The sequence below is a fragment of the Tachypleus tridentatus genome, chromosome 13 (assembly GCF_004210375.1).
Source record: "Tachypleus tridentatus isolate NWPU-2018 chromosome 13, ASM421037v1, whole genome shotgun sequence".
Lineage (NCBI taxonomy): Eukaryota > Metazoa > Arthropoda > Merostomata > Xiphosura > Limulidae > Tachypleus > Tachypleus tridentatus.
In genome coordinates, this window is record NC_134837.1 from 121,159,481 (window position 1) to 121,182,524 (window position 23,044).

Consider the following 23,044-nt stretch of genomic DNA (forward strand, 5'->3'; position numbering starts at 1 on the left):
GTTCGTCTTTTTACCTATATTATATTACAGAGAATATGAGGTCCCTCTATACCCGTTAGAAGAATGTACCCTAGACCCACATCCTCCAGAGCCGTTTTAGAAGAAATGTTTATATTGATACTTGTACATATGTTCATTATGTGACACAAGAAAGTTTCTATACCGCTGTGCTTTCACTAACACAAATCCAGAACTAAGACATTTTCCCAGTGACTGCTGTAATGCGATGTCGTCTTTGTCATGAATAAACTGGTTTTAAAATTATTCTATTTCTTCGGGTTGGTTGAACACCAACGTTACTGACACTGATTGTAAACGTTTTAAATCGTTGTGTTAATAAATTTTATAATACAATCATGTGTTATTTAAAAACATATTTATGTGTTATTATCTCAATGATTTACGCCAATATTTCGCTGATAGGTCAGAAAGAATGCAGGTAGTCAACACCTCCTACCGACAGTTCTTGAACTACTCTAATCTAATATTTCAATATTGGTATTTGACCCTTACATTTACAACACAAAACGACCTAAATGGGAAGTGTTATTGTGTTTAGAGTAATACATGAAACATGCACTATCAGAACCATAATTCTTAACGCTAACAACTGGGCCGCGCCTGTCCATAAAATTATGATAAATGTTGTACGTCAGAAGAACATTCGATAGGATAGAAATATAAGATACTTGTATATTGTATCTTCTTTGTATTTCTAATTTTATGAGTTAACATTAACAATTGTTTACTAATAATAACATAAAATATGAGATTCAAACTCTGTGTTGCAGTATTATTGATTTAGGTAAAGATGTAACTTTTAGAAAAATATGAAAAAACTTCCTTATTATTAAAGGTCCGATATTATATTTTACAGAAACACCAAAATAATATAAATATTCACACAAATAATTAATCTGGCAGCTAGAAAACAATCAGTATTAAGTTGATTTCGCGTTTTGGGACATAATTAAACCTTTTAGTCCCCCGCTAGTACAGCGGTAAGTTTACGGATTTAATACGCTAAAATCAGGGGTTCGATTACACTCGGTGGGCTCAGCAGATAGCCTGATGTGGCTTTGCTATAAGAAAAGAGACACAAAAACACGCATAAACAGAGCCATCTGAAGGGGAAAGTTTTATTAGTTGTAGAAACAAAACACAAACAGGAGACAATATGTTATATATAAATTCTAGGGTTGTTAAACATACTTTTCTTAAATAATTTGTGGACAATAAAACTTTCAAGGTAAAAAATTTAATTATAATACAGATATTTTAGATTCTTCAGAATATATTAGGATAAAGTAACATTCATCAGAATTACTTTATTTGTTTATGGTAAAATATCCACTTAAATATAATTACAACCTGAGAAAATATAAAACATTATTGAGAATATTTGTCTTTCTTGTCTTTCTATCATGACCTATAACGTAAAACACAATTTTGCATGATATATTATTTATTATTTATTGACCAATAACAAACTCTACAGGTCTTATTTTCATCTCGCTTGTCTTCAGTATACTGTGTTTACTTTTCCACTCATACCACGTAACACCGGTAGAATCTACCTTATCTTCTGTGTAATACAAACCGTTTAAGTTAGTACTGTGACAATTATTGTACCACCAACCGCCTTTGTAGCTTTGAGCACAACTACCACTCTTTTTTATCGTTGTCTTTATCCTTGGTACTGAACATCATGTTGTTGTGGGAAACGAGAGAATTTCCTACAGTAATATTAAAATAATTTTAAAATTAAACAATAAAACAGAAACAACTAATGTAGGAAGTTCTGTAATGGAATAAAGTTTAAACTCACCCGCGTCACCCTTGTACGTTTTGTAACTCATTTTATAGAGTTCTCTTTCACTTCGTACCAAGAACTCGTCATGCTCTGCATATCTTCGACTTCCTTCAAAGTCTTCCAGATCAACACGGAGCACCATATTATCCTGATTGGTCAACGAGAAAATGACGTCATTTCCTGGAACAGAATCAGTATATAATAAATAAATAGTTTATAAGATAGTAAATTATTAATTTTATCAAATAATATTAAATAATATGAAAAACAATGCCCACTTCATTACTGTTAGATAAATATATAAAGTTTTACCTAACCAAAACTCCTGGGTTAAATTTCCAAAACCATTTTTGTATTCTACCCACGATCTGTAAAAATTTTCAACTGGTTTTCCAAAATCTCCTCTTCTTTGGATCAACTAGAAATATGAAAATCAATAATAAATACTGAGATAACTATGTTTTATAATTATCAAAATGAAACTTTAAATATATATTTCTGTATTATTAAACATTATTCTGTTTTTTATGAAACCTGAATGAAAACGAAAGGTTTAAAATCGAAAACAAAGCATATCCGTATGATCTGAATTTATGTTTCACGTAAGATTTTAGGATAATGTTATCATAACATCAAGATAAACTCCAGAGTAGGTTCCTATGTGTTATTAAACACTCATATATATTTATTATCGTGTAGAAAGTGTCAGGTTGAACTCAGATACACATTCTTATATACATATATAAACAACGTAGAACGAAGTAATTACCAAGTGAAAACAGGTCTTATAAGCTGTATATTTAAATATGATAAAATAACATATATTAATGAATGGAATCAGTGAAGAAATGTAATAAAACTTAAAACAAGAACGTTACATTTTTTTAGAAACTTAAATATATTTTTCTTTTTAAATGAGGGTTTGGTCCTGAAACTTATTTTGCAGTTCTCTAAATAACTGAATTTATATAACAAAGCAGTTTATTCTTCTATGAAAATAATGGTAAACGTTTAATTAAATGTTTCACGAAAACATCCACTAACTGACAATTAACTAAAGCTATACCATGAAACAAAGTTTAGTTCACCTACCGTCCACCCTCCTCCTGATGTCTCCATATCACAGTATACAGAGATCGACTGGTTCAAAAACCGTGGCTGAATCTCGTAGATACCGCTGGTTCGGTTTAGTTGTTGTTTATAGATACTGGCACAGTCTTCTGGTAGAGGTGGCTTTTGTTCTGTCGTCTGTGTCACACAAAGAGATATTTGAAAGGATCGGTTTTGTTTGTCATCAACAAGCGGTGGAAATGTTCGTTCAACTGTGGTTGTAGAAAACACATCTAAAGAATAACGGATAAAAACTTTACTGTGGAAATATGAAAAGAGCTGAACGTATAGTGTTACAAGGTTAACAATATAACATTTAAGTTTAACATTAAAACTTGACAAGTAGATATTTTTTAGATGTTCGTTTTATCGATGTTCAAGTTTTCTGTAAACTAAAATACTTCAAGTAAAATATATTACCTTCTAAAGTAGAAATCCTCTCTCTAGCCAGATCTACTAATTCTGTAACGGAGTCCACTATTCCTTTCAGTGACCCAACAGTATTACAAGCTGTTTGATGATGGACATCAGCCTGGGTCAACACGAAGAAAGACAAAATACTTAATATCTTTATAGTGTTGTACATTGTTAAATGGTTAATAACACAGAACTATTTTCTTATAGATTGAAGATGTGAATCTTCTATCAATGGTTTTACAGTTGTATTGAACAGGATATCCAAAAACAGTTTTCCTTAAATCACAACAAGCTAGAACCGTTTTAGTAACTGTATCTGATGTTTGTCATATTGAGTCCAAGAAATGTTTATAGTAACGACTTTAAAAAACGATGTTTTGTGGTATAATAAGTATAATTATTCAATATAATTTACAGCCAACTGGTTTTGATAAACGTCTTTCCATAATCAGGATCAAATTCTACAGTGTTTATTAAGTAAATAACCAGTTTCAACTGATAATAGGAGAGTTCATTTTTGAGAAACAAGGTCTAGATATGGAGGGAAAGTAAGTCCTACATGCTATAATATTTAAGATAATCAGGTCTTGCAGCAGCACACGTTGATTGGCCCATCATTTCTGTTTATACATAGTGGTGTGTTTTTATTGTGCAAATGTTTTCTCTCAAACTTGTTTGTTGTATGTGTCCCATGATCTTTTTGTTCTTCCAGTCATAAATAACTACCGCGACAAATCCAGTAGGGACCGGCATGGCTAGAAGGTTAGAGCGATCGATTCGTAATATGAGGGTCGTAGGTTCGAATCACCGTTACACTAAGAATGCTCGCCCTTCCAACCGTGGGGATATTATAATGTGATGGTCAATCCCATTATTTGTTGGTAAAAGAGTAACCCAAGAGATGGTGGTGGATGATGAAGACTCGCTACGTTCCCTCTAGTTAAATTAAGGACGGCTAGCGCAGACAGCCCTCGTGTAACGTTGCGCAAAATTCGATAACAAACAAACAAAGAATTCAAGATGTGTTCAGCAACAGAAGAGGGCGATACGTTATGATGTCTTATGTGAAACAGTTGTGTTTTTCATACTTCTAGTGTACAAACAATGTTATTCAACAGCAAAGACAAAACCAATAAGTACAGTAACAGAGGTGTTTACCAATTAATGTGTAATAAAGTGTACGTATTTTAAACAGGACGTTCCGTAGAAACTGTAATTAAAGAACATTCTAGAAACTGGAAGTTAAGGAAAATGAAATCAACTTACAGAAACTAAACACTAACTCGATCCAATGAAAAGCTTCAAAGTTTTGCATGTCTGTGAAAAAGGTAAAAACTAAGATTTTAGAAATAAATGGAAGTTTAAAAACAAGTAAAGAAAAATTTATAGACGACTAGACCAACTTGTGTCAAAGTAATTGTCAAGGGTATTTGGTTAAATATATAAACCTGCTTACAATCCATTACAGTCTGTACATAGTGAAACCATGGTTGTTAATAAATAAAGTTTTTATAAAACATTCAGTTCTGTTTACATACCATTACAGTCTGTACATAGTGAAACCATGGTTGTTAATAAATAATGTTTTTATGAAACGTTCAGTTCTTTTTACATACCATTACAGTCTGTACATAGTGAAACCATGGTTGTTAATAAATAATGTTTTTATGAAACGTTCAGTTCTGTTTACATACCATTACAGTCTGTACATAGTGAAACCATGGTTGTTAATAAATAATGTTTTTATGAAACGCTCTGCATGTACTAACTATAATTGATATTATAATATTTGATGTACTGAATTCAATATTGAAAACATTACGTCTTTCTTTTCACTATTAGCACATTTATACATCTGACATGTATAGTTATATTAAAAAATAGATTTTAATAGTTTCTCTTTAATAAAATCTAAACACGGACTTCTGTTCACGTTATACCTGGACAACGTTAGCTAATAATAACTGCTATAAAATGTATACATTTGGTGTGTTGTTTTGTACGTAATTCATACACTGTCAATGTATGTTAATTTATATATGTGCGTGTTAATTGTTTTGATTTGTGTTTCTGATGTTCATGTTATTATGTTAAATATAAATCTACAGAAAGAGTTATCTGTGTTCTGCGCATCACGGGTATCGAAACACGAATTTTAACCGTATAAGTCCTCAGACCTACCACCGTGCCAGTGGGGGATTTCCTTTCTGAAACTAACTTTATTTTGTTTTAGCATATGTTTTGAACGTTGGCTCTTTCTACATACATATATATATTTGTTGTAGATACGGAACCACTACATTCAAAACAAATAAACCGCTTACACTGTCTTAAAAACTGATGGTTACAACAATGCAGGACACAAACTTAGCGTATCAAATTTCAGAATCCTTTGTGAGGTCAGTACTGATCCGGAGTTACTGATTAGAGACACCTTCCACATCAAACAACTTTCACCAACATGGAGTTTTCGTTTAAAGTGTATATTTTCAATACTATATTTTTCTTATTAGCCCTCTACTCTAAAATAATCAGTACGCATATATTAGTAGTGCCATCTCGTAGAAGGAATGTAGGTAGTCAACACAACCTACCGTCAATTCTTGAACTACTCTAACCTAATATTTCAATATTGGCATTTGCCCTTTACACTTACAACACAAAAACGGACTGAAATGGGAAGTGTGATTCGTTTGGAGTAAGACATGAACCATGCCCATTCAAAACCACAATTCGTCACGCTAGTAACTGGACCTTAAAATATATGATAAATGTTATTCGTTAGAAGACCATCGTGTAAGAGAGAAACACAAGATACTCGTTTGTTGTTTGTTCTTTGTGGTTTTAATTTTCTGAATTAACAGTAATAGTTGTTTTCTAATAACAACACAAAATTTGAGATTTGCAGCTATGTATCGCAGTATTATAGATTTAAGTTCAAAAGTAATTTTTTAAAAATATGAAAAAAAGCTTTTTATTATTGAGGGTTCTAGATTATATTTTATAGCAACACCAAAATCATATAAATATTCGCTCAAATAATTAATCTGATAGCTAGAAAAAAAGGCACTATTAAGTTGGTTTTCAGTAGGCCCGGTATGACCAGGTGGGTTAAGACGTTCGACTCGAAATTCGACTCGCGGGTTCGAATCACCGTTGCACCAAACATACTCACCCTTAAGTCGTGGAGGCGTTATAAAGTGACGGTCAATTCCAATATTCGTTGGTAAAAGAGTAGCCCACCGCCAACTGTTGGGCCATAATTTATTAGTGTAAGGAAGGCTAGCGCAGATAACCCTCGTGTAGCTTTGCGCGAAATTAAAAAAATAAATAAATACATGTTTTCGGGCTTCGTGATATTATAAAACCTTTTAACACAGCGCAATCTGAAAAGGAAAAGTTTTATTGATTGTACAAACCATACTGAAACAGAAGATAATATGTAAATTCTATGGTTATTACATATTAGACATTTTTCTTAAAGTATTGGTGGACAAGAGAACTTTATCGATAAACAATTTATCGACCCTCGGATTACGAGTCGCGGGTTCGCGCCAAACATGCTCGCCCTCCAGCCGTGGGGGGCGTTTTAAGTGTCCCACTATTCGTTGGTACAAGTGTAGCCCAAGAGTTAGCGGTGGGTGGTGATGACTAGCTGCCTTCCCTCTAGTGACTCTAGTCTTTCACTGCTAAATTAGGGACGGCTCGGTGCAGTGGGTTAACAACCTACTCACTTAAATACTTGTTGAAGAATCCGCAAGCGATTGCGGCCCTATTCTATCTAGATGGAATCTAACGGTGATAACTAACACATATTTCAGATTCTTCAAAACACATTTAATTAAAATAACAATCGTAAACATTCACCAAAATGACTTGATTTGTTTATGATAAAATATTCACTTAAATATAATTACACACAGAGAAAAAATTAAACATGTTAAGAATATCTCTCTATCTTGTCTGTCTGTCATAATGTATGACGGGTAACACCAGTTGTATCTACCTCATCTTCTGTGTTATACAAACCGTTTAATTTACAACGATGACATGAATTATACCACCATCCGCCTTTGTGGTTTTGAGCACAACTTTCGTTGTATTTATCGTTGTCTTTATCCTTGGTACTGAACATCATGTTGTTGTGAACAGCGAGAGAATTTCCTAAAATAATGTCGAAATAATATATAAACAACTAATGTAGGATGTTATATACTGAAATAAAGTTTAACTCTCCCGCGTCACCCTTGTACGTTTTGTAACTCATTTTATAGAGTTCTCTTTCACTTCTTACCAAGAACTCGTCATAATTTGCAGATCTTCGATTTCCTTCAAAGTCTTTCAGATCAACACGGAGCACCATATTGTCCTGATTGGTCAACGAGAAAATGACGTTATTTCCTGGAACAGAATCAGTATAAAATAAATAAATAGTTTATAAGATAGTAAATTATTAATTATATCAAATCAATAACTTGAAAAGAAATAAGTAGTTGATCACTGTTAGATAAATATATAAAGTTTTACCTAACTAAAACTCCTGGGTTAAATTTCCAAAACCATTTTTGTATTCTACCCACGATCTGTAAAAATTTTCAAATGGTTTTCCAAAATCTCCTCTTCTCTGGATCAACTGGAAATAAGAAAATCAATAAGATATACTGAGATAACTAAGTTTTATAATTATCAAAATGAAACTTTAAAATATATATTCCTGTATTATTCAACATTATTCTGTACAAAATATGTGGAAACTGTCTTAAGAAATTCATTTGTTTTTTAACGAACACAAAACTCATTCTTATGATTTGGCCTCCACTGGCACAGTCTGAGGACTCACACTGTTACAAATAATGTTTCGATGCCCATGGTGATAAGAGCATTGATAGCCCATTCTGTAGCTTTGTGCTCAATTCGTAATAAGCATATAATCTAAATTTATGTTTGAAAGATGATTTTAAAATAAGAAGTATTATGTTTTAAACTTCTCAAGAAACGTAAAATAATGTATGAGATAAAAACCAGAGTAGATTTCATTGTGTTATTAAACACTGTTATACCTTTATCATCATGTAGAAAGTGTCAGATTGAACACAGATACACATTCTGACATATAGAACAATCTAGAACGAAACAATTATTATATGAAAACCTGTCTTATAAGTTGTATATTTAATTATGATAAAATAACATATATTAATGAACAAAATCAGTGAAGAAATATGATAAAAAATAAAACAAAAACATTACCTGTACCAAACAAACTTAAATAGTTTTCTCTTTTTAAATGTGGATTCGTTCTGAAAGTTATTTTCCAATTCTTTTACATAACTGAATTTATAGAATAAAGTAGTTTTTCTTATATAAAAATATTGGCAAACTAAAGTGTACCACAAAAGAAAGTTTTGTTCACCTACCGTCCACCCTCCACATGATGTCTGCATATCACAGTATACAGAAATTGACTAGTTCAAAATCGTGGCTGAATCCAGTAGACACCGCTAGTTCGGTTACGTTTTTGTTTATAGATACTGGCACAGTATTTTGGTAGAGGTGGCTTTTGATCTGTCGTCTGTGTCACACAAAGATATTGTTCAAAGGATCGGTTTTGTTTGTCATTAACAAGCGGTGGAAATGTTCGTTCAAGAGTGGTTGTAGAAAACACATCTAAAGAGTAACGGATAAAAACTTTAATGTGGAAACAGAAAAGTAGTTGAACATACAGTGTTACTGACAATAATATTGTAGCATTTAGGTGTAACTTTCTTCCTTGACAAATAGTTATTTTTAAATGTTCCTTTGATCGATGTTCCGCTTTTCCATAAACTAAAATACTTCAAGTAAAATATATTACCTTCTAATGTAGAAATCCTCTCTCTCGCCAGATCAACTAATTCTGTAACGGAGTCCACTATTCCTTTCAGTGACCCAACAGTATTACAAGCTGTTTGATGACGGACATCAGCCTGGGTCAACACGAAGAAAGACAAAATACTTAATATCTTCACAGTGTTGTACATTGTTAAATGGTTAATAACACAGAACTGTTTCCATATAGACTCAATATGTGAATCTTTCATCAGTGGTTTTATAGTTGTATTAAACAGGATATCCAAAAAGGGTTTTCTTTATATTACCGCAAGTTAGAACCGTGTTAGTAACTGTATCTGATGTTTTTCACTCTGAGTCCAAGAAATGTTTATAGTTTTCTAAATATGGCACTATTCAAAATCTGAATTTTCCGCTTCTTTTTATAAACACTGGAGTTATTATTACGGTTGTTGTCTGGAGTTAATAATTTTAATGTTATTGTTGAACATGACTTGTTACATTTTAAACATATTTATACACCCTATAGTATTTATGTTTACAAGAATAGGTCGAAAACTCACCTCAAGAGACATCTAAGATCCCCGTATTTCAGTTAAAATCACGAACAATTTACAACATATTTTTCAAACAGAAAAATACAATATAAATTACACACACAACAGACATCACTGTATAAAAGGTTTGTTTACATACTTGGTCCAGAATAACCTTTCTTATGTAATTCCGGTGGTTCAAATGAGAGATTGAGGTCTTATGGTGCTAGATACAGGATTTAGCTACCAGAGTATTGATTAATTTATTAAAATGTGTAACTAGTTGAGTGCAACGTACAAATATGGTATCTGTATATCTACATAAACTTGTTACCGTATAATCTAATTAAGTAGTTAATAAATAGTTAGTATATCATTTGTATGTACATGCTTATTACATATGAGGTCAAACTTCAGTGTTCATATTACCATGCTAACCAGTGATGTGAGTGTGACTAGTGCGAGACTGTTATGAACATCATTGACCTGTGTGACTGACTGTATTTTGCATATAATATATGTTTCTTTCTTTTGAATTTCGCGCAAAGCTACACAAGGGCTATCTGCGCTATTCGTCCCTAATTTAACCGTGTTATATTTAAGGGAAGGTAGCTAGTCATCACCACCCACCACTAACGCTTCGGCTACTCTTTTACCAATGAATAGTGGGGTTGACCGACACATTATGACGCCCCCTGCTGAAAGGGCGAGCAATTTTTGGTGTGACGGGGATTCGAAATCGGGACCCTTGCATTACGAGTCAAGTGCTTTAACCAACAGGCCATGCCAGGCCTTGTGGAACTTGTATGTCATAATGATTATTGTGAAATCAATACTAGCGTCAGTGTAACTGGTCCCAACTCTAATGGGTTTCACTGTAACTGATGTGAGACATTATGGGTGCCAATGTGATTCCTGAAAGATCAACACGGGTGTAAGTGTGACTGAACCGAAAATACTTATTATTGGTATCAGATGAATAGAAACAGTATTATTAAAACACACACTTTAAATAAACACTATTGAACTGAAAATCGAGTAACACCATAAGAATATAATGGATATCAGTGGTATAGTTCTAAAGTATGTCATTGAAATAATATACAATAAAACATAGTAATGAAATACTGTAATTGAATATCATAGCCAACCAGTAAAATAACACATATCAATAATATACCTGAAAGTAATAGATACCGTATAACACAGTAAGTGATAATAATTAACTGGATGTCATTAAATAAACTAACTCTAGTGTTATATCTGATATACAAACAACTTTAATGATGTTGTACTTTTATTTGTTACATTAATTTAGAATGTAATACCACTTATACCAGTATTCGTGTATTAAACATGAAAACCAAATATTTTAATATAACGTTACGTGGAATGATGTACGTTAGTTTTCAATGTCGTTATTTATATTTAGACAAGAACACATTCAACACACAATGTGTAGAAGACATAAAAACACGTTTAGAGAAAACTGTAGTTGTAACAACATGTGACATATGTTCTTTATCCTTTCTACATTTCTTAATTAATCATTTTATAAATCAACAGTTATGGTAATACAGTCTGGATGGACATCTGTTGGTACGGTATAATTTCAGTCTGTTTCTTCCACCAACAATATACTACAAGCAACAGTTGTTAATATCAACATGAAACTGACAGAATGTATAATAAATTTCTCCTAGTTACTTTTAATATGTTGTTGTCTGCGTTACGGTGCATTTCACTAGTTATACCTTAAATCCCTTCATCCGGTTACTTGGTGGTAATTACATGTAGTTATTATAGTTGTTCTATATCATAGTTACCATGGCAATACTTCAGTGTTTCTGTTATGGATACACTGGTGTATTGTTAGTACAGTGACAAATAATTAAATATTGTTGTGGTATAAAAGTATAATTTTAATAATGAATGAAACATTAAGAAAGGTTTGAAACTTGTATTATTACGGTGTTACAGATAATTATTGTATGTATATTACTGTGTTAAAATTTGTTTAAATCTTTCATAAATTCTCTGTGTAATATCACTCTAAAACTCTAGTTACACTTAATATAAACAACCGCTTTCAATACCTTATATGTAAATATTTGAATAGACAAGTGTGAGAAATAGAAGATTTTTACATGAAGGAAAAACACGTTTATTTTTGAAATTATACGACGTTTATTCATTTTTTTCCAAACTATCCTATACTGTACATCTTTATTTCTTACACACTGGTTATAAAATCTTTTGTAGTACTATAACTCTAACAATAAGTTACCTTTGGTTGTTTCTGACACTGGATTTTTATGTTTATACTACAGAGAATTTATAGACGAACTTTGTAACAACTTCAATACCTTAATCCAGGTAAATCTATACATACCAATTTACGGAATATTTTAAAATCAGATTTTGTCGAAGTATTTCCAGTTTTGTTTTTAATATATTTCTAATAATAATTTCAAACGTTTCTTTACTCTGAATAAATTCTAATAATTCAATATTTGTTTATTGTTTGTGATGATTGTTTTCAAGCATTGGTGGAAAAATTTTCACAATAAATTTTCTAGTATATTTATATTAAAACAATGGAAGTAAAATATTTCCTTGTTTGAAGTTTAAAACAAAATATTCTAGTACATTAGTATATAGAGTAGTCTATTAGTGGGTCAGTAACAAACTTGTGGATTTACATTGTTAAAACCTGGGGTTCAGTTTCACGTGCTGAACATACCATGTGTATATACCACGTTATAAATATTTCTATTGATAAAACGTATGAAATAGATGAAGACAGCACAATTTATATTCAGTCCAAGTAAAAATAAATTTAATTACTTGTTTTACTTCATGCATTTTAAAAAATATATTAATTTCGGTTTCGATGACAACTTTATCAGTTTGTGAAGGTTTCAACAATTCGAAAGGTTTCTGAAATCCTGATTTATAGTGTCTATACTTTACAGTTTTTGTGTGTGTGTGTTGGGTTTTGTAACTTTCCTGCACTTGTATTAAAAACTAATAACTTATCTATATCTAAACTAACACGGAGAACAGTTTGTTTATTTTTGTGAAAAATAAAACTGCCTTTTACTTGTATGTCGTACAGATCATTTACATGTTTGGTAATTATGTAAAGGTAAATAGACATTATTTCACAATTCTATCAGTACATGTAAAAGTAAATTACTACTATTATTCAAACCTACTGTAGGTTCTAACACAAAATTAACCTTCTAATATTTGCTTGTGAAAACATTATTCTCATGAGTTCATTATGTTTTTATTCTGTTTTTTAAAAAAGTTATTTTAACTTGTTGCTGTTTTAAGTACACAATAATTTTCTACTATAGAATCATCAACATAAAATATTCTAGACAAACAAAAATATTCTTTGAAAACAAACATAGCCATCCTGCAGACCTTTATCTATAATTACAGCTGATAATGTAAATCTGTTAACACTTTAATTATCTAATCCTAAACTTCCACGTCACTGTGGTCGGTTTTACCTACAATCACACTAAGTCCTTGGCTAGACACTGTATCAGTAATACTGAGAGAGACGTTCCACAGTTGTACACTTACATGATTCTGTTGAACCATTACAATCCAGTTTATGTATAAAAATTACTCAAAGTAAAACTGAAATAGATAACAGTATACTTAGTGTCCTTAAACTATCTGACTCCATATTTAAAATTAATAGCTTCAAAAAAATTACGGATAGAATACTCCGGATTAATTTAACTTGACTGAATGTCTTCTTGTTTTAGTATAGTACCACGTGGGTGAAGTTTGTTACTAGAAGATTGTCCTGATGATACTTTACCTGTTCTTCAGTATCACATCCCTTATTATATCGATTATTCTGTGGCTGAAATCCACGATATCATGTACAGGTGTCAAATATACGTAATATTTGACAACCTCACTCAAGAAAAACTCTGACAGGATGATGTCAGTGAAAGTGGGACCGTCATGTTAGTTCACCTCTGCAAATTTATCTTTCTAGTCGTTCGTATTTTACTGTAGTGCAATAACAGAAAGAAGAGAAAACTTCATGAGTTGTTCATGTAGTTAAATAAAATAAATGTTCTATCTATCATAATTGGTAAGTTATGAATTTTCAAAATGAGTCAGATAATTTATTGATATCTTAAGAACTTTTCGCATGTGCTGCCATCTATTGTTGCAGACATTAAAATGTTAAAAATTAAAAGTAGTGAAAGATATTCAACAGAAATAATGAAACATACAGGAAATAGCTAAAATAAGAACTACAACGAAAAAAGTAACCACAAAATGTACTTAACATTTCAGGTTCAATGGCCAATTATGGATATTGTCATCTTTCACTGGTTTTTCCGTCTTAGTTTTATTGTTTCAAATTCTTAGAAGTTATAAAATAAAGAGTTTAATGTGCTGCCACCAGAGTTTCAAAAAAATAACACATGTTGAAGAATTAAATCAATTGATAATAGAAAAAAAAAATTACCACTAATAATTGAAATAAAAATACAGTCCAGAATTACACATAACTATCGCTGTAACATTTAAAAGTATCTTATTTAAACGTGAATCTTTTGATCTGTGATTTATTTCACATTTTATTTGACAATCGATACCTTTAAGCTAACCCTAACATAAAAACAGCCTCCGAATGGCTCAGCGGTATATCCGCGGCCTTCCAACGCTAAAAACCGAGTTTCGATACCCGTGGTGGGCAGAGCACCGATAGCCCATTGTGTAGCTTTGTGTTTCATTTAAAACAACATAATAACCTACAAATATTAGTTTTTCGAAAGAAAGTTTTAAGATATACCAAGAAAAATGTTAAGTCAAAACAAAATCATACTCTTTAAGTATGAACGTGTTTCTGTATGGTATTAAAATTGGTTACAAATAAACGTATCGAAGTTCTTATGCTATTTATGTAGAAATGTATAACTTACTTGAACGTTGGTTTTTAGTATTTATTTGCATTCTGGTCGGTTCATACTAAATGAAAACTTCCAGCACTAAAACCAGGGTAAACTCACTAAGAAGCACGAAAACTATAATGGGTAAAAATCTCATAACTTTATATTAGGTTCTATAGCATCATGACATCAAAATTATGAAAAACAGACAACAACTCTTACGATAATAATAACTCCAGTGTTTATAAAAAGACGTGGAATTTATAGATGTTGACCAGAACCATGTTTAAAAAACTATAAACATTTCTTGGACTCAGTGTGAGAAACATCAGATACTGTAACTAACACGGTTCTAACTTGTAGTAATTTAAGGAAAAGCATTTTTGGATATCCTGTTTAATACAACTATAAAACCACTGATGGAAAATTCACATCTCCAGTCTACAAGAAACCAGTTTTGTGTTATTAACCATTTAACAATGCACAACACTGTGAAGATATTAAGTACAAAGAGGAAACAATATACAAGTACCTTATATTTCTGTTCTATCGTTTGTTTTTCTAACATATAACATTTATCAGACATTATATGGACAGGCGTGGCTCAGTTATTGGCGTGACAAATTGTGGTTTTGAAAGCGCCATGGTTCATGTCTTACTCAAAAAACAATCACACTAACCATTTCTGGCCGTTTTTTGTTATAAGTGCAAAAGTCAAATACCAATATTGAAATATTTAGTTAGAGTAGTTCGAGAATTCCCTGTAGGCGTTGTTCACTATCTACATTCCTTCTATTGGGAATATTGGGTAAAGCTGGTGTAATTCATTTAGATAATTACATATAAATACGTATTTAAATTCCACACAAATGTATTATAACATTTCTTAACACAACGATTCAAACCGTTTAAAATTAGTGTCAGTAATGTTGATGTTACTACCAACCTAAAGAAACAGAATAATTTTAAAACTAATGTATTCAGAGCAATGATTATAGTGAAATGTCTTAAGTACTGGATTTGTGTTAATGAAAGCTCAGCGGTATAGAAACTTTCTTATGACATATAATGAACATACGAACAAGTATCAATATAAACGTTATTTCCAAGAACGGCTCTAGAGAATGTGGGTTTAGGGTACATCCTCCTAACGGGTCTAGAGAAACCCCCGTATCCTCGACAATATAATACAGCTAAAAAGAGAAACATAGCGTTTGATGTCAGAAGGAAAATACGTCAGGTATTCGTTTGGATTAAAAAATTCATAGTAATGTCATATAACTTGACTGTAACCATAGTTACGTTAGTGTTTACCAAACATTAATGTAAAATAGCAAATATTCTACATACCTGAAATAAACTTATCCAACTTATCTAAGTAACAATATTTTATGCTATATTATTTTAATTTAATTTCATCATATCCAAAACTATTTATAACCATTTCTAATTCCAAATTAAAGTTCTAACGTTAGGTTTTGTAATTAAGCTTGAGCCTAGCGTGTTAGTACTCAGTTACACTAATAAGAGTAAAGTAAAATGAAGAGTAAAAATAAAACCTTCCTTTCTACAGAGTCCTGTTTGTAGTTAAATTATAGGTTTCACTGTTCTTTGTGATTAAAACGGTAAAGTATCTATATACAATTGACCAAAATATAATGTTAGAATAATTATCACACAACAAGTAATTATTGAAACACGACTAACCCGGAATAAACTTGTATTTTTTCCAGTGCACTTTGAAACCATATACAGTGACGGAGAAGAAGGAAAGTATGATAGTAATTTTGACTTTAAAATGTTCCATGTTAAACTGAATTATTTACATTTATGTGTCTCTTCCTAGGCCTAAACTACCCAGAATTACAATATATATATAACCAGTACTTTATTATTTGTTATTATTATTTATTTAACCTCTCATTCCCATTACATGAGCTCTGTGATAATTATACGTCCCCTATCTCTAACAGAAATAAAAATCATCCTTAAAACACCAGAAGAATAACATAACATTAAAAACTTCTCTTGCGGACACTGTCCGTTAATTTGAAAGTCCACGACAAAAAAGTGCAAAAAAAAAAAAGACACGGACGTCAGCCAATCAAATAGCTATGTACCTATAAGTCTTCTGTACAACGTTGGTTAAGTCATGGGCAAAGTCACATCCAACAGACTGTTACATTACTTGGAAATTAATAACATCTTCTACAATAAACAAGAACTGTACACTGTAAAAACATGACAGTTATTAAGAACAAAAACTGTAAACACATAACGGTTATTAACAAGAATAAGTGTACATTTCGAAAATATCCAGTTTGAACCGTGAACATAAATTTAATAATTGCAGTAAAACTGTCTAAGGCGGAATCGCACCGGACCGAGTAAAATTTTCGGCTTAAGCAGGTTTTCCGGCTGAGACAGTGAATATATATAATTTTTTAGTGGAACGTTATATTTGATTCACTGAAGGGAAGTAAAACGTTTGTTAACAAAGTTCTAATACTGTTTATGCTATATTTGTTAGAATATGAACAAAAAGGTATAATAAGGTATAACTAATGAGATCCACGGTAACACAGACAACAGCAAAAAAAAAGGAAAACTTTATTATACATTATGTTTGTTTTATGTTCATATTAACGACTATCGCTTATAGTATATTGTTGGTGGAAGAAACAGACTGAAATTACACCGTACCAACAGATGTTCAGCTAGACTGTATTACCATAATTGTTGACTTATAATTTAGTTATTTAACAAATGTAGACATGTTATGAACACACATCACATTTAGTTACACACGTGCAGTTTTCTCTATACGTGTTATTATGTACTGAATGTGTTTAGACATAAATAACAACAATGAAAACTAACGAAAATTCTTTCAAGTTCCGTTATATTAAAATATTTGGTTTTCATGTTTAATACATGAATTCAATTTCAGTAGATAAACGTTGTAAATTAATGTAAGAAATAAAAATATAACATTATTAAGGTTCAGTCATATTGACTTCCATAACAGTCTCTCACCAGCCACACTTACATCCACGTTGATCTCTCAGAAATTCCATTGACACCCATAATGTCTCACATCAGTCACACTGAAACTCATAAAAGCTCACAACTCTTACACTCGTGATAGTTTTCCTACAGTCACTAAGACATCCAAACTTGTTTCACACGTGTTTCACTCACACAACAAAAGCAAACAGGTCACTGACGTTCATAACAGTCTCACACTAGTCCAACTGGCATCACCAGTTAGTATGGCACTATGAAGGGGGAAGTATGACGCCATATATAATTAATATATACATGAAAATGACATAGTAACAAATTAAAGACTAATTACTTAATTAGATTGTACAATAAATATTTCATGTAGATATACAGATACCAAGTGTGCATGTTAATCTCAACTCGTTACACATTTTCACAAAGTTAAAAACATGTACACATGAATGTGAAATACAAATACATGATAAAATACACAGTACCCTAAAATTATTTGATGTATTATAAATTTAATCCATGGCAAGAAACGCTTACAAACTAATGGTACGTGGTGGTTACAGTTTTGGTCACAGTAAGGGCAATTACGTACGACTGATCACCAAATACGTCATTAACAAGTGTGACACTAGCAACTTTAAACTTTTTGTTCACATCAACAAGTTTTCCTTATTGTTGATATAAGTAAGTTACTGATGTTTAGATATAAAAGTAAATGATTTAGCATTAAAAAACGTTTGATATTTTAACAATGAAATTACAATAGTACAAGTCACGTCTGAAAATGGGTTTGCCAGTTACACCCTTGTGCAAATTAATTGAAACAAATGGTCATTTTACAATATTTTCAGCATGGCGGCCGGTGTATGCTCGCTGGACCCGCTGATTTCCTTTAATAGTAAATTTTTTCACACAGACGGCGTCATTAGCTGCGTTTTGCAGTACGGTCGATCTATTTTTGGGATATATGATGAAATTTTGAGGAATATTACGTCATTCAAAATTGCGTTAGAAGGACAAGGAGACCAGTCAAAAAACAACTTCTTACCAACTCCATGAAGAAAAACCGGTATCAATGGGGTCTGAAATACAAGAACTGGACGCAAGAACAAAGGGGAAGGTGTTATTCAGTGACGAGACTCATTTCTTCGTACAGGGTCAAAGAAGTCTGCATGTTCGCAGATATCCAAATGAAAAACTTCGAGAATCTCACATCAATCAGTTCGTAAAACACCCCTTGAAGAAGTTTTGGGGCTTTTTCAGCTACTATGGCGTCGGAGGCTTCCATATCGTAGATGGTATGATGCGAGAACCACAGTACATCGAAGTTTTGCAGAGAAGAGTCGTTCCAGAATTGAAAAAGAGATTTCCAGATGGATCTGGCATTTTTTCAGCAAGATCTGGCTCCGTGTCACACATCGAAACTTGTGAAGAATTTTATGACTACAACGCGAATAAAAGTGATGGACTGGCTTGGAAGCTCTCCGGACTTAAATCCTATTGAAAATATTTGGGCGATTTGTAAAGAAGGGCTTCGAGGAAAAGATTGTACTACGAAAGATAAACTAATTGAAGCCATAATTGAGGTGTGGTACCGCGATCCAAAAATTAGTAAAAATTGCAGTCAACTCGTGGACTCGATGTCAAAGTGGATTAATGATCTTCTGAAAAATAAAGGCGGTCATATCATGTATTAATTTGTGAGTAATTTTTGGATTCTCAGAAATAAAACGCAAAAAATTGAAAAAATCGTAATTTTCCGTCTTGTTTCAATTAATTTGCACAAGGGTGTATTTCCTTACATTTAATTGTTACGTCACATAATATAGTCGTGTATATAATTATTAAACTATTACTTAACACTAATTGGGATTATTACAAAAATATTTTATTTAAGTGTTACAACCTTGGTTAGGGTTAGGAAACAATCGAGGAAAGGAAACTCTATTTCAGTATATAATATCCTACATTAGTTGTAGAAACTTCACTTGCTTGTAATCACAACTATATGATGTTCAGTACCAAGGATCAAGACAACGATAAGAACAGTTATAGTTGTGTTCAAACCTACAAAGGTGGGTGGTAGTATAATTCGTGTCATCGATTTAACTTAAACGGTTTGTATCACACAGAAGATAAAGTTATTATCTAGATATCTGGAAAAATAAACAGAACACACTAAAGACAAGCGAGATTGCAATAAAATATGTGGAGTTTATTATTAGTCAACTAAAATATAGATATTTTATTTAAAATTGCATTTTAATTAATAGACAGAGAAAAGTTATGTAGATTAATAGTGTTCATTTGTTAAACGTTTCTTTGTGTTAAAAGTAAACATCTTTTATTTCTTACATTAATTTAGAATGTTTCTCTTATGATATTGTATTCATGTATTAAACATGAAAACCAAATATTTTAATATAACGGAACTTGAAAGAATGTTCGTTAGTTTTCAATGTTGTTATTTATGTTTAGACAGTAACACATTCAACAGAGAATATGTAAAAGACATAAAAACACGTATAGAGATAACTGTAACTGTAACAACACGTGACGCGTGTTCATTATCCTTTCTACGTTTGTTAAATAACTAATTTATAAGTCAACAGTTATGGTAATACAAAATAGCTGAACATCTGTATGTACGATTTAATTTCAGTCTGTTTCTTCCACCAACAATATACTACAAGCGACAGTTGTTAATATCAACACAAAACTAACAGAGTGTTTAATAAAGTTCTTCTAGTTACTTTTATTTTATTTTTGGGCTGTTGTCTGATGTTTTGGTTTACTGTGAATCTCATTAGTTGTAACTTAAGTTTCTTCATCCGGTTAATTTCTGGAAAGTACTGATCAACAGTCTGTTGTTCTATTAATGGTTTATGTCATGAAAATACTTAGAACAATTGTTTCTTACACAGATTTGTATGAAAACTTAGAAAAAAAATCAATAGACACATTTGTAACCGTGCATAAAACAAATATTTCTCGTATTTAATATTTTAGCGTGGATGGTAGACATAATTCACACAGTGATAGAAAAATAATTATTAAATTTCCATCTTAACCATTTTATCCATATGAACTATCTTTTTATATTGTACAGTTCTTGCTGTTAATAACTGCCATGCTTTTAGAGTGTACAGTTCTTGTTCTTAATAACTGTTATGTTTTTTACAGTTTATAGTGTTCTAAATCTTGAAATGTTTCAAAGGATTCAGAAGTATTCTCCTGGACTTTCAAATTAACGGATAGTGTCTGGATATATATGTATTGTAAGTCTGAGTAGTTTAGGCCTAGGAAGAGCCATATAAATGTAAATAAAGCAGTTTAGTTTGGAACATTTTAAAATTAAAATGACTATCATACTTTTCTTCTTGTCTGTTACTGCTGTATATGGTGCTATATTACACCAGAAGATATATGTTTATTCGGGGTAAGTCATGTTTCGATAATTATTTATCGTGTTATAATTATTCTAACATTGTATTTTGGTTTATTGTATATAGATGCTTTACCGTTTCAATCACAAAGAACAGTGAAACCTATAATTTAACTACAAAAAGGACTCTGCAGAAAGTTTTACCCTTGTTAGTGTTAACTGAGTACTAACATACTAGGCCTACACTTAATTACATCAGAACTTTAATTTGGAATTAGAAATGGATATAAATAGTTTTGGATGTAACAACCTTAGATAAATAAAATATAACATTAAATATTGTTACTTAGGATAGTTATATTGTCATGGAAGAAGATGAAGAATGATCCAGAATTGTGTAAAGAACCTCATCACAGCCAGCGATCATCCATACAGTATACTCTCAGGACTTCCTAGTGAGTGATGCTTGAACTATTTCTGCGACACAGGGGAATATTTTAAATATCTTATTTCCATACTATTTATGGAAGAAGTAGGCTACGTTTTTGCTACTGCGTTTTTTTTTACGTGTGTACGAAATTAGTATACTGTAACTATTAAATATAGAATGTTTAATGAAATATCTTTCTCACTACATTTGTTACAGTTATTATTTTTTTAAGTATATAGAAGATAAATGTAATATGACATTCAGATACAAAATATGCTACGATTTTCTTGAATACCATTCGTTAAGAATCTTTCGGGTATGTAGAATACTTACTATTTTACCTTAATGTTTGGGAAACACGAACGCAACTCAGTTTACTTTATGAAGTAACCAATATGGTTACAGTCTGGATATATAACATTACCATACAGTTTATACATCCAAAACCATACAAACGTATTTTTCTTCTGAAATCACACGCTTGGTTTGTCTTTTTACCTATATTATATTACCTAGAATATGTGAGTTCCTCTATACCTCTTAGGAGCAAGTACCCTTAATTTACATTCTCTAGTGCAGTTCTTGGAAAGAATGTACGTATTGATACTTGTGCATATGCTCATCATATGGCACAAGAAAATTTCTATACCGCTGTGCTTTCATCAACACAAGTCCAGAACTTGAGACATTTTACTGGTGGCTGCTGTAACGCGGTGTAATCATTGCTCTAAATATTCTATTTCTTCACATTGGTAATAACACCAACATTACTGACACTAATTTTAAACGTTTTGAATCGTTGTGTCAATCAATTTTATTGGACCTTTACACTTATAACACAAGCACGGCCTGAAATGGGAAGTAAGATTGTTTTTTTGTTTGTTTTTTTGGAGTGAGATATGAACCATGCACATTCACAACTGCAGTTCGGCACTCTAACAAATGAGCCACGCATGTCCTTAAAATGTGTGATAAATGTTATACGTTAGAAGACCATCGTGTAAGATAGAAACATAAGATACTTGTATGTTGTTTGTTCTTTGTAGGTTTAATTTTCTGAGTTAACATTAATAATTGTTTTCAATAACAACACAAAATTTCATATTTAAACTCTGTATTGCAGTATTATTGATTTAGATAAAGATGTAAATTTAAGAAAAATATGAAAAACTTTCTTATTTTTGAAGGTTCTAGATTATATTTTATAGAATCACAAAAATCGTGTAAATATTCACTCAAATAATTAATTTGGCAGCTGGAAAACAGTCAGTATTAAGTTGGTTTCGCGCTTCGTGATATTATTAAAACTTTTAAAACAGCGTCATCTGAGAGGGAAAAGTTTTATTGATTGTACAAACAAAAACAGAAACAGTAGACAATACATTATCTATAAAGTCTATGGTTATTAAACACATTTTTAATAGAAAATGGTGGAAAATAAAACTTTATAGATAAACAATTTAATTATAATACAAATATTTTAGGTTCTTCAGAACACATTAGATTAAAGTAACAGTCATAAACATTCACCAACATTAATTTATTTATTTATCATAAAATATCCACTTAAACATA

General features: G+C 31.4%; 1 pseudogene; it reads right to left on the reverse strand.

Moving 5' to 3' along the window:
- Nucleotides 1-1,222: 1,222 nt before the first annotated feature.
- On the reverse strand, nt 1,223-9,360 carry LOC143239583 (techylectin-5B-like; annotated as a pseudogene).
- Between the last annotated feature and the right edge of the window lie 13,684 nt (nt 9,361-23,044).